Here is a 10022-nt window from a genome sequence, read left to right as displayed (position 1 = left end):
TGATGATAAATATCAATAGACTCTGCTAATAAGATGGCTTTATTTGAAAGAATGTGGTTATAGAGATTTGCATTGTGTTCTGTCATTCTTTTCACATTATTTTGAACACATTTTGACTACTACTTGATACTTTTGGGGCTATTCCAGACTTTGAATAAAAACGTGTTAAAATATCTAAAGCAATATGTAGATTCAATGCAATCCTTATTAAAATACCAATGGCATTCTTCTCAGAATTAGAATGACTAATCCTAAAATACATATGAAACCACAAAAGACCTTGAATAGCCAAAGACATCTTGACAAAGAACAAAGTGGGAGGTATCATACCCTCTGATATCAAACTATATTACAAAGCTACAATAATCAAAACAATATGGTACTGGCATAAAAACTGATATATAGATCAATGGAATAGAATAGAGAGAATAGAAATGAATCCTCACTTATATGGTCAATTAATCTAAGACTAAGGAGGCAAGAATACACAATGGGGTAAAGACAGTCTCTTCAGTAAGTGGTGTTGGGAAAACATCACTAGATAGATACATGCAAAAAATAAAATTAGATTACCTTTTTATATTATATATGAAAATAAATTCAAAACAGATTAAAAACTTAAATGTAAGACGTGAAACCATAATACTCCTAGAAGAAAACATAGGCAGTAGGCTCTTTGATATTACTCTTAGCATTATCTTTTGGGATATTTCTCAGGCAAGGGAAACGAAAGGAAAAATACAAACTGGGACTACATCAAACTAAAAGAGTTTTGCAAAGCAAAGGAAGCCATCAATAAAATGAAAAGACAACCTACTGAATGGGAGAAGATATTCCCCAATGATATATCTGATAAAAGGTAAATATTCAAAATATATAAAGAACTCATACAATTTAACATCAAAAAAACAAACAATCCAATTTAAAAATGGACAGAGGACCAATATAACATACAGATGGTAACAGACATATAAAAAGATGCTCAACATGCTAATTAAAATCACAATGAGATATCACCTCACATCTATCAGAATGGCTATCATCAATAAATCAACAAATAGCAAGTGCTGATAAGGATGTTGAGGAAAGGGAACCCTTGTATGTTATTGGTAGAATTGTAAATTAGTGCAGCCCCTATGGAAAACAGTATGGAGATTCCTCAAAAAATTAAAAACAGAGATGCCATATGGCCCAGCAATTCCACTTCTGGATATTTATCTGAAGAAAACAAAAACACAAATTCGAAAAGACATATGCACCTTTATTTTCATTGCGATGTTACTTGTAATTGCCAAGATATGGAAGCAAACTAGATCTCCATCACTATAATAGATGAATGGATAAAGAAGATGTGATATATAGAGAAATATTATTCAGCAAAAAAAAAAAAAAAAAAGCATGAAATCTTGCCATTTGCAACAACATGAATGGACCTAGAGGGTATTATACTAAGTAAAGTAGTCAAAGACAAGTACCATATGACTTCACTTATATGTGGACTCTAATAAAACAAAAACAAATGTATAAGCAAAATAAAACAGAAACAGACCTGTAGATATAGACAACAAGCTGATAGTTGCCAAAGGGAAGGGGATAGGGAGATGGGAATTTTTTAAAAATGTGTCCGAAGAGCAAATTCAGGCTAGCTACAGTTGGGGTCATCTTCCCAGGCCTTGATTTCTGCAAGCCCTGTGGGTAGAAGTTACTGCTGAAGAATGAAGGTGGACTAAGAATGCCTTCAAAATTGGTGCCGAGAGTCTCAGTTTGCCTAGAATCAGGAAGTGTATTTGTGACCTCCAAGAACAAGCAGTTACTTTTCCTCTCCTGCACCTTTCATCCAGGGCATCAGGATTTCTCAAACTTATGGCCCATGAACCATTTGTAAAAGGACTCCAAGTCCCTACCAAAAACCTGCTGAATCAGGACATCTGGAGTAAAGCCCAGAAATCTATGTTTTTTTATAGTTTTCTGGAGTGATTCTTATGTGTTCTAAAATTTGAGAACCATGGTTTTATAGGTTCTTAAAGCTTACCTCTAGGGTGCTTATAAACTAGACTTGACAATATATCAAGGTAAAGCTTCATTAAGCTGGAAGATTCCTTAGAGTTACATATTTCATTTCTCATTAGGACCAAATAGCGAGAGGTACCTCTCCAGATAGGCAATTATGAGGACATCGAGATACACAAGGCCCACATTCATTCTCTTCAATATTCTTATTTTCTTGTGCTCTCTTGATTTTAAGCACTTTCGTCATTCAAATGCAGATTTTAAAAAATACAGTCATTTATTTAACAAATTGCTAAATTAATCAGCAGTTGCCATGAGACAGGTCATATGCTTGTCAACAACAGAGAAATGAACATGTTAGAATCCTGCCCACCAAAGAGTTTGCAGTCTAATCTTTTCTTCTTAGCCTCCTCTAGCAACTGCTACAGACAAACCACTTCATTCACCACAAAGAAATTCCAGAAATTTCCTAGTCCACTGATTTTTCACTGTGTTCCTTAGAGCTCTGAAGTGTCTCAGATGTTCCCCAGGGGACGTGTGGGTGGCAGATCAAGTAGGCTCCGTGTAACTACCTCCCGTTCAACCATAACAGGTCCAGTTTTCTCTACTTATTATTACATGTCCACATGAAATTTCAAAATAAGAAAGAAAGTTTGTAAAGTATCACCCTAGAATAGATATATTTCCAAGTATTTATCTCCAACAAAGAATTTTCAATGCTGTATTCTATCCGCCCCTCCTTTTTTCTGTCTTCTTTTGATGTTTCTGATTAAATCAGAGAAAACACCTTGAATTGGTGCTGACATGTCATAAACTTCCCACCAGCTATAATGTTATAAAGGTGTTTGCCTTCAAGGGAGCTGGAGGCAGTTAGAAACACTAACTTTCAGTGAAATTATTGCTTTGGTATTTTTCTTAGAAAAAGTTTTGAAAACCACATCAAGCCACACAAGGAAATTCTAAACCACAAACCTTAACTTTCCCATTTCCTGAATTCTCATTCCAACTTGGTCTAAGCTAACCTCTTTGTTGAGCTTCCCACTGATCTGTGGATTAGTGCCTGCTTCCACTTAATTAAAAGATATTTCCATTTTCTAAACTAGTATCTGTCTTTCACATCAAGAGCCTAGCTTTGAGGTAGTGTAATTGTTCACAAGGATCTAGATGTTGAATGAGAACAAGAAGGGCTTCTTTATTTGTCATCAATTAATAATGTACATTAATGCATATGCTTCTATCAGCATACACATTTACACACAAGAGTCATACGCCACCCCTGCCCCAGAGACCACATTTTAAGACAGGAAGTAGTAGAAGGACCACTTGGAGGTGTAAGCACAGATTTCTGAGAGGATAAAGTTATTTCCAAGTTCCTGAAAAAGAATATAGCATCATAATCTGGCAATTAACAACAAACTGGGCTGTTTGCACTCTACCTCCCTACACCTCTGTAGGTCAACATGGGTCACATGTTTATATAGGGGTACCAATAACTGCATGGTCTTGGGGTAATTCTTGTTGAAGCAATTCTTAATAGACAGCAATTGGAGGTCTGCCCCTTACTATTTATGGTGGCACTTCTAGCTGATTAGGGTTACAGAAAAAGCACTTCTGGAGGAGGCAGTTTACAAGGCATGAATTTGTTCTGCTGGAATACTCACTCACCTCTAATTAGTCTAAAATCACTATAATAATTTGGACCGGTTTTAAATGTTCCCCACATTGTTGTAGTGAATCTTTGGGTTTAGGATTTGAGAAAAGCAAAAGATCTGTCTCTACGACTTCCAAATGGATGCAGTGATGGCTACGTGAATTCTGGGAAGAAAAGCTCAAATAGGGTTTCGGACTCTTATTTGCTTTGTGAACTTGGATAGCTCTTTTGACATCTCTAACTTCATAGTACATATCTCTCTTTCGCGAGATATAAAATTATCTATCCAACCAGCCTCACAAGGTTATGATATAAAGCAAAGTTGTTGACTTTGAGAACTTTCTGTAAAACCCTATATAAATGTAAGAAAAATACAATAAACTTTCTGTAACTATTACCGAAGTAATTTAATAAAATTATTAACCGGGCCTGGCCCAGATCATAGACCCTTCTCAGATCTACCAAAAATTAGTGTTTCTACTGCCTCCAGTTCTGAGTACAAATACCATTGTTAAAGCTTGGCTGCTAGATAAAGATCTCTATGGACTATAGCGTTTAGGATACTGGCCTAGAGAAGACGGAAACAAACCCAGATGAAAACTATTCACATGCTCTCACTTATTCCTAAATTCACATTTCCTCTCATATATGGATAAAGGCACGACCAAAGGCAAGAGCAATGCTAAGCTGCATTTTCTGGAAAATGAGACATGCAAGGGTTTATCTCATGCCTCTAAGACTCTTAGTGGCTTAAGCACACACAGGTACATGCAGGAAATCTTCCAAGATGTACTCAAATAAAATAGCTTACTTTTGCCTGTGTCATTGCACCATACTGCCAAATCCAGCTATGCAACTTCTTGCACAGCATTTTTTGGAAGGTGGCAGGCATGTAGGGGCATAAGAAAGGTAAATACCTAAAGAACAGTACAAATGCACACATATTCATTACCATCTTATTGAGGAAGACACATCGCAAAGTGAGAGGTGACGTGGTCAGGTCTCTTCAGGTCATTTACTCAGAAGTATAAAAGCATGGAAAGCATCTCTGAGAATGATTGAAAGGAGGAATGCAGGGATAACAATGTGACCGTCACCAAAATCTTCTCTCTTCTCTGAATAAAACACATTAGCTGTACCAGGGCCTCCTCATACATGACTGCAAGTTATGCTTTATGCTTTGCATACCTCTAGGGGGCAGCATTCACATTGATGCCGATGACAATGACACTCCCTGGAGTTGTTGAGTGTACAAACTGCATGGCTATACGTGGCAGGCCAAGGAGAGCTTCTCGTTCTATCGTTTAAGGGAGGGAATAGAAGGAGGGAATAGAGGAGTGTGGAAGAAAGAGGCTTTACTTAGATTGAATTCCTATCTCGCTTTCCACATACACTCTGGACAGCATCATCAAATCACGTAACCTCTCTGAGGCTCCATTTCCTCCTTTGAAAAAAGGTGATCACGAAAAGATTCTACAAGGTTGCTGGGATAAATGAGGGGTAAATGAAATTATGTAGATAAAAGTGCATGATACATGGAAGTGACTCAGTAACTGACGATTACAATCACTCACCATCTAACAATGGAGATACATTCTGAGAAATGCATTGTTAGGTGATTTTGTCATTGTGCAAACATCATAGACTAAAATTACACAAACCTAGATGGTATAGCCTACTACTGTATTGTACTACCAGCAGCTCAGTAGATTTGTTTATATTAGCATCACCACAAACATGTAACATGTGCTGTGATGTTAGGATGGCTATGACATTACCCTGGCTACAATGTTACGACAGCTACAACCTTATGCTATGACTTTATGATGAGACCTGACCACATCACCTCTCACTTTGTGATGTGTCTTCCTCAATAAGATGGTAATGAATATGTGTGCATTTGTACTATTCTTTAGGTATTTACCTTTCTTATGCCCCTACATGCCTGCCACCTTCCAACACCACCAGGCAGTAGGAATTTCTCCTGACACCACCAGGCAGTAGGAATTTCTCGGCTTCATTATAATCTTATGGGACCGCCATTGTATATGTTGTCTGTCACTGACAGAAATGTCATCATGCAATGCATGCCAGTATTAGCAATGATTTAGTCTGCCAAGCAGATACTGGAGCAAGGAGGCCTCCTTTATTTATAAGAAGAGATATTAATTATAATAATACCCCACATTTAAGTAGTGTTATGTATTGCTATCAAAATAACCTTTTTTGTAAGTACTAGTAGTAGATCCATTTTATAGATCAGTTAAGTTACTTTCTCAAAGTCACATAGTTAGTAAGTGGAAAAGCCAAAACTCGAATTCCTTCCTTTTTTTTTTTAGGGTCTATTAAAAAATTATTCTATAGTGAAGAATAATTTTTTTTTCAGTTTTATTGAAATATAATAGACAATTAGTTGCTCATATTTACATTGTACAATTCATTTAGGTTTTTTTTATTTCCAATTAAAGTTGGCATACAATATACCAGTTTCAATTGTACAGCATATGATCAGAGATACATATATCTTGCAAAGCGATCACCCCACTAAATCTAGTACCCCTCTTCCCCCTTACCTAATTATTACAACGTTATTAACCATCTTCCCCATGCTACGGTCTACATCTCCATGTCTATTCTGCAATTATTCATTTGTACTTCTTATTCCCCTTTGCTTTTTTTTGCCATCCCCCCATTCTCCCTCCTGTCTAGTAGTTCTCAAAATATTCTCTGTATCTATGAGTTTATTTCCACTTTTGTTGTTGTTGATGTTTATTTTGTTCTTTAGATTCCACATGTATGTGAAATCATGCGATATTTGTCTTTCTCTATCTTACCCATTTCATTCAGCTCAATACCCTCTAGGTTCATCAAGGTGATATCTTTTTCCATCCCCTTCCTTTTAATCTGTGTGGTCCTTTAATCTGAAGTGAGTATCTTGCAGGTAGCATTTGTAAAGGTCTTGTTTTCTTATCCATTCAGCCACTCTATCTTTTCATTGGAGCACTTAATTCTTTTCCATTTGAGGTCCTCGTTTTTAGGAATGTAGTTATTACCATTCTTTATTCCTGTTTTTGATACATGTTTTTTCTTCTTAAAGAAGTCCCTTCGACATTTCCTGCAATACTGGCTTTGTGTTGATAAATTCCTTGAGTTTATTTTTGTCTGGGAAGCTCTTTATCTGTCCTTCAACTCTAAGTGATAGCTTTGCTGGATAAAATATGCTTGATTGTATATCCTGGGTTTTCATCATGTTGAATAGTATGTGTCAAGCCCTTCTGTCCTGCATAGTTTCTTTTGAGAAATTAGCTGCCAGTCTTATGGGTGCTCCATTGTAGGTAACTGCTTTTCTCTTGCTGTTTTTAAGATTCTCTCTTTGTATTTAAACTTTGGCATTTTAATTATAATGTATCTTGGTGTGGGCCTCTTTGGTTCTTCTTTCTTGGAACTCTCTGAGCTTCCTGGGGTTGTATGCCTATTTCTTTTACCAGATTATGGAAGTTTTCCATCATTATTTCTTCAAATAGCTCTTTAATGTCTAGTTTTCCTTCAAGTACCCCTGCGACACAGATATTTTGACATTTAGTAGTGTCCCTTAGGCTCCTTAAATAATTATTATAACCTTGGCTTCTTTTTTTTTTTTTTTTGCCATTCCAATTGAGTGTCCTTGGCTTCCCTATCCTCAATATCAGTAGTTCGATCCTCTTCTTTATCCACTCTGTTGATTCCCTCTAATATACTCTCCATCTCAGATAATGTGTTCTTCATTTCTGACTGGTTCTATTTTATAATTTCCACTTCCATTTTTATGTTTTTTATCTCTTCATTAACATTTGCACTGAGTTCATCTACACTTCCCCTAAGTTCACTGAGCATCTTTACAACCAGTGTTTGGAACTCTGCATCTGTTAGATTGCTCGACTCCATTATTCCTGGATCTCTGTTCCGTTCTCTCATATGGGACCTGCTTCTTTGTCTTCCCATTTGGGCTGCCTTTCTGTGTCTGTTTCTATGTACCAAGCAAAGCTCCTAAGTCTCCCAGGCTTATTAGTGAGGCTTTGTGAAGTAGATGTCCAGTGGCACAGTCCTGAGGGGGGTTCAGCTGCAGGCCAAGTTTAGTCACAGCCTGTGCCCCTTGGGGGCCATCTGTTAAGATTCAGCAGGCAATCACAGATGATGTGCTTATAGTTGCCTCAAGAGGCCATGGCAAAAACCGAGGTCAGCTGCCACCAGTGTGAGTCTTGATGCTGCTCAGCAAGGAGCACCTGACTCACCAAGGACACACCTGGATGTGGCTTGGGTGGGGCCGCAAGTTGGAGTAGGCGGAGTGACCTCTGTTACCCAGTTTGATAACATCTCAGTTATGGCGGCGCTCTGTCTGCACACTGGAAGTGGAGAGGGCTCAACAAGGGAACAATGGATACCACTGACCCTTCTGCCCGGGAGAAATCCTGGCCTCCGGCCCTCGCTCTGACAGTTCAGTGTCTCCCTGTAAGTCCCTGGTGCCCTCTGTGCAGCTGACCTGGCACTGGTGCTCAGAGCAAGCAGGTCCGTCACTGGGAAAGTCCGCTAGCGGACACGGCCCCTCTAAGAGGCGTCTGCAGCTGCCGCTGCCGCTGCCACAGCCTCTGTCCCACTCAGCTGCTCGGGACCAGGCAGCCTCACATTTTCACCCCCTCCTACCTTCCACCATTGCAGGTTGATTAATTATTTCTCTCCCTACTTGTAGTACTTCTGTTCATCTAGATCCCAGGCGACTTTCCTTGTTGTTTGTTCTGCGTTTCTGTCACAACTTTGATTTGGTCGCAAGAGGGATGAACAAAGCCTCTATCATCTATGCCATTTTTTCCCCCTCAAATTTCTTCTTTTTATTAAAAGTCTAATGCCCTATCTCTGAGAGAGTCAGCAAGAAACAGAGGGGGCTGGAGGAGGCACTTGAATGAAGCTCTACTGGAAAAGTGGGGTTGGCTACTGAGCTTCTTTGGCAATGGATTTTGTAGACTCGCTAATACTTAAGATACTTCTTTTCTTTCTCATCAGCCATCTTGGGACTGCTTTTGTACAACCTATGGACAAAAAGAGAGCAATCAGCTCTCAGGCCACACACAAAGCACCAAGAGAAAGGAAATGAAACATATGGAGTTTAAATGTTGACTCCAACCTAAATTAATTCCATTTGGGCGGGAAATGTGTTTTGTTTTCTCATCTGATAACAGATGTGTATGATATGGAAGATATGAACCAATTCAACAATTACAAAAATTTTTAAAAGAGCTTACAATCTAACCATATTTCTTACCCTGACCCTGCCCAAGGTTTGAATCCCCACTCCACATCTAAAATAGCAAACTAGGCAAAATTGAGGACTCTGAAATTTAACTGCTTCGAGTTTTATCCTGCTATGTAAAACCTCTTGCAAGTTTCTTCGCAACTTTGTGTGCCAGTTTTTTTCTCCTCTATAAAACTAAGATAGAAAATATTGAATAAGCCTTTAACAGTGAAGGAGTTTATATGTGGAAAGCATGTAGTATAATTCTTGTCACATAGTAGGTGCTCAATAAATTAGTACACAATAATCTTAAATGTTTCTGTATCTCATGTCACAGAGCTCAAAATATATGAAGCAAACACTGATAAAACTGAAAGAAGAAGTAGACAGACACATCCACAATTATAGTCAGAGATTTCAGATACCCTCTTTATTAATTGATAGACCAAGTAAAAGGAAGATAAAGATATAGAAGACTTTGATAACACTTTAATCAACTTGATGTAATTGATAATTACAGAACACTCCATCCAGTAGAATACATACTCTTTACAAGTACTGTTATGAACTGAATGTTTGTGTCCCCCCACCAAATTCACACATTGAAGCCTTACCCCACAATGGAGGTTTGAGGTAGGGCCTTTGGAAGGTAATTAGATTTAAATAAGGTCATGATGGTGGGGCTCTTATGATGAGATTAGTGTCCTTATAAGAAGAGGAAGAGAGACCAGGGTTTGCTCTCCCTATCTGTGAGGGCATAACAAGAAGGTAGCTGTCTACAGGTCAGGAAGAGGACTCTCACTGAATCTGCCAGGCCTTCAATCTTAGACTGCTCAGACTGCAGAACTGTGAGAAATAAATGCCTGTTATTTAAGCCACCCAGTTTATGGTTTGTTTTTTTTTATAGCAGCCCAAAGCTAAGATTCAGAACATGAGGTCCTAGATTAACTTATCATCATCATCGTTATTATTTAGTATAATTGAGAGACAATACACTACACATATTTAAAGTGTATAATTCAATATATTTTCACATATGTATATATGTATTAAGTCAGTAGTACAATCAAGATATGAACATATCCATTATCCATG

Source organism: Pteropus vampyrus, unplaced genomic scaffold, assembly GCF_000151845.1.
Source record: "Pteropus vampyrus isolate Shadow unplaced genomic scaffold, Pvam_2.0 Scaffold68, whole genome shotgun sequence".
NCBI classification, from domain to species: Eukaryota; Metazoa; Chordata; class Mammalia; order Chiroptera; family Pteropodidae; genus Pteropus; species Pteropus vampyrus.
This window is presented reverse-complemented; position numbering follows the sequence as displayed.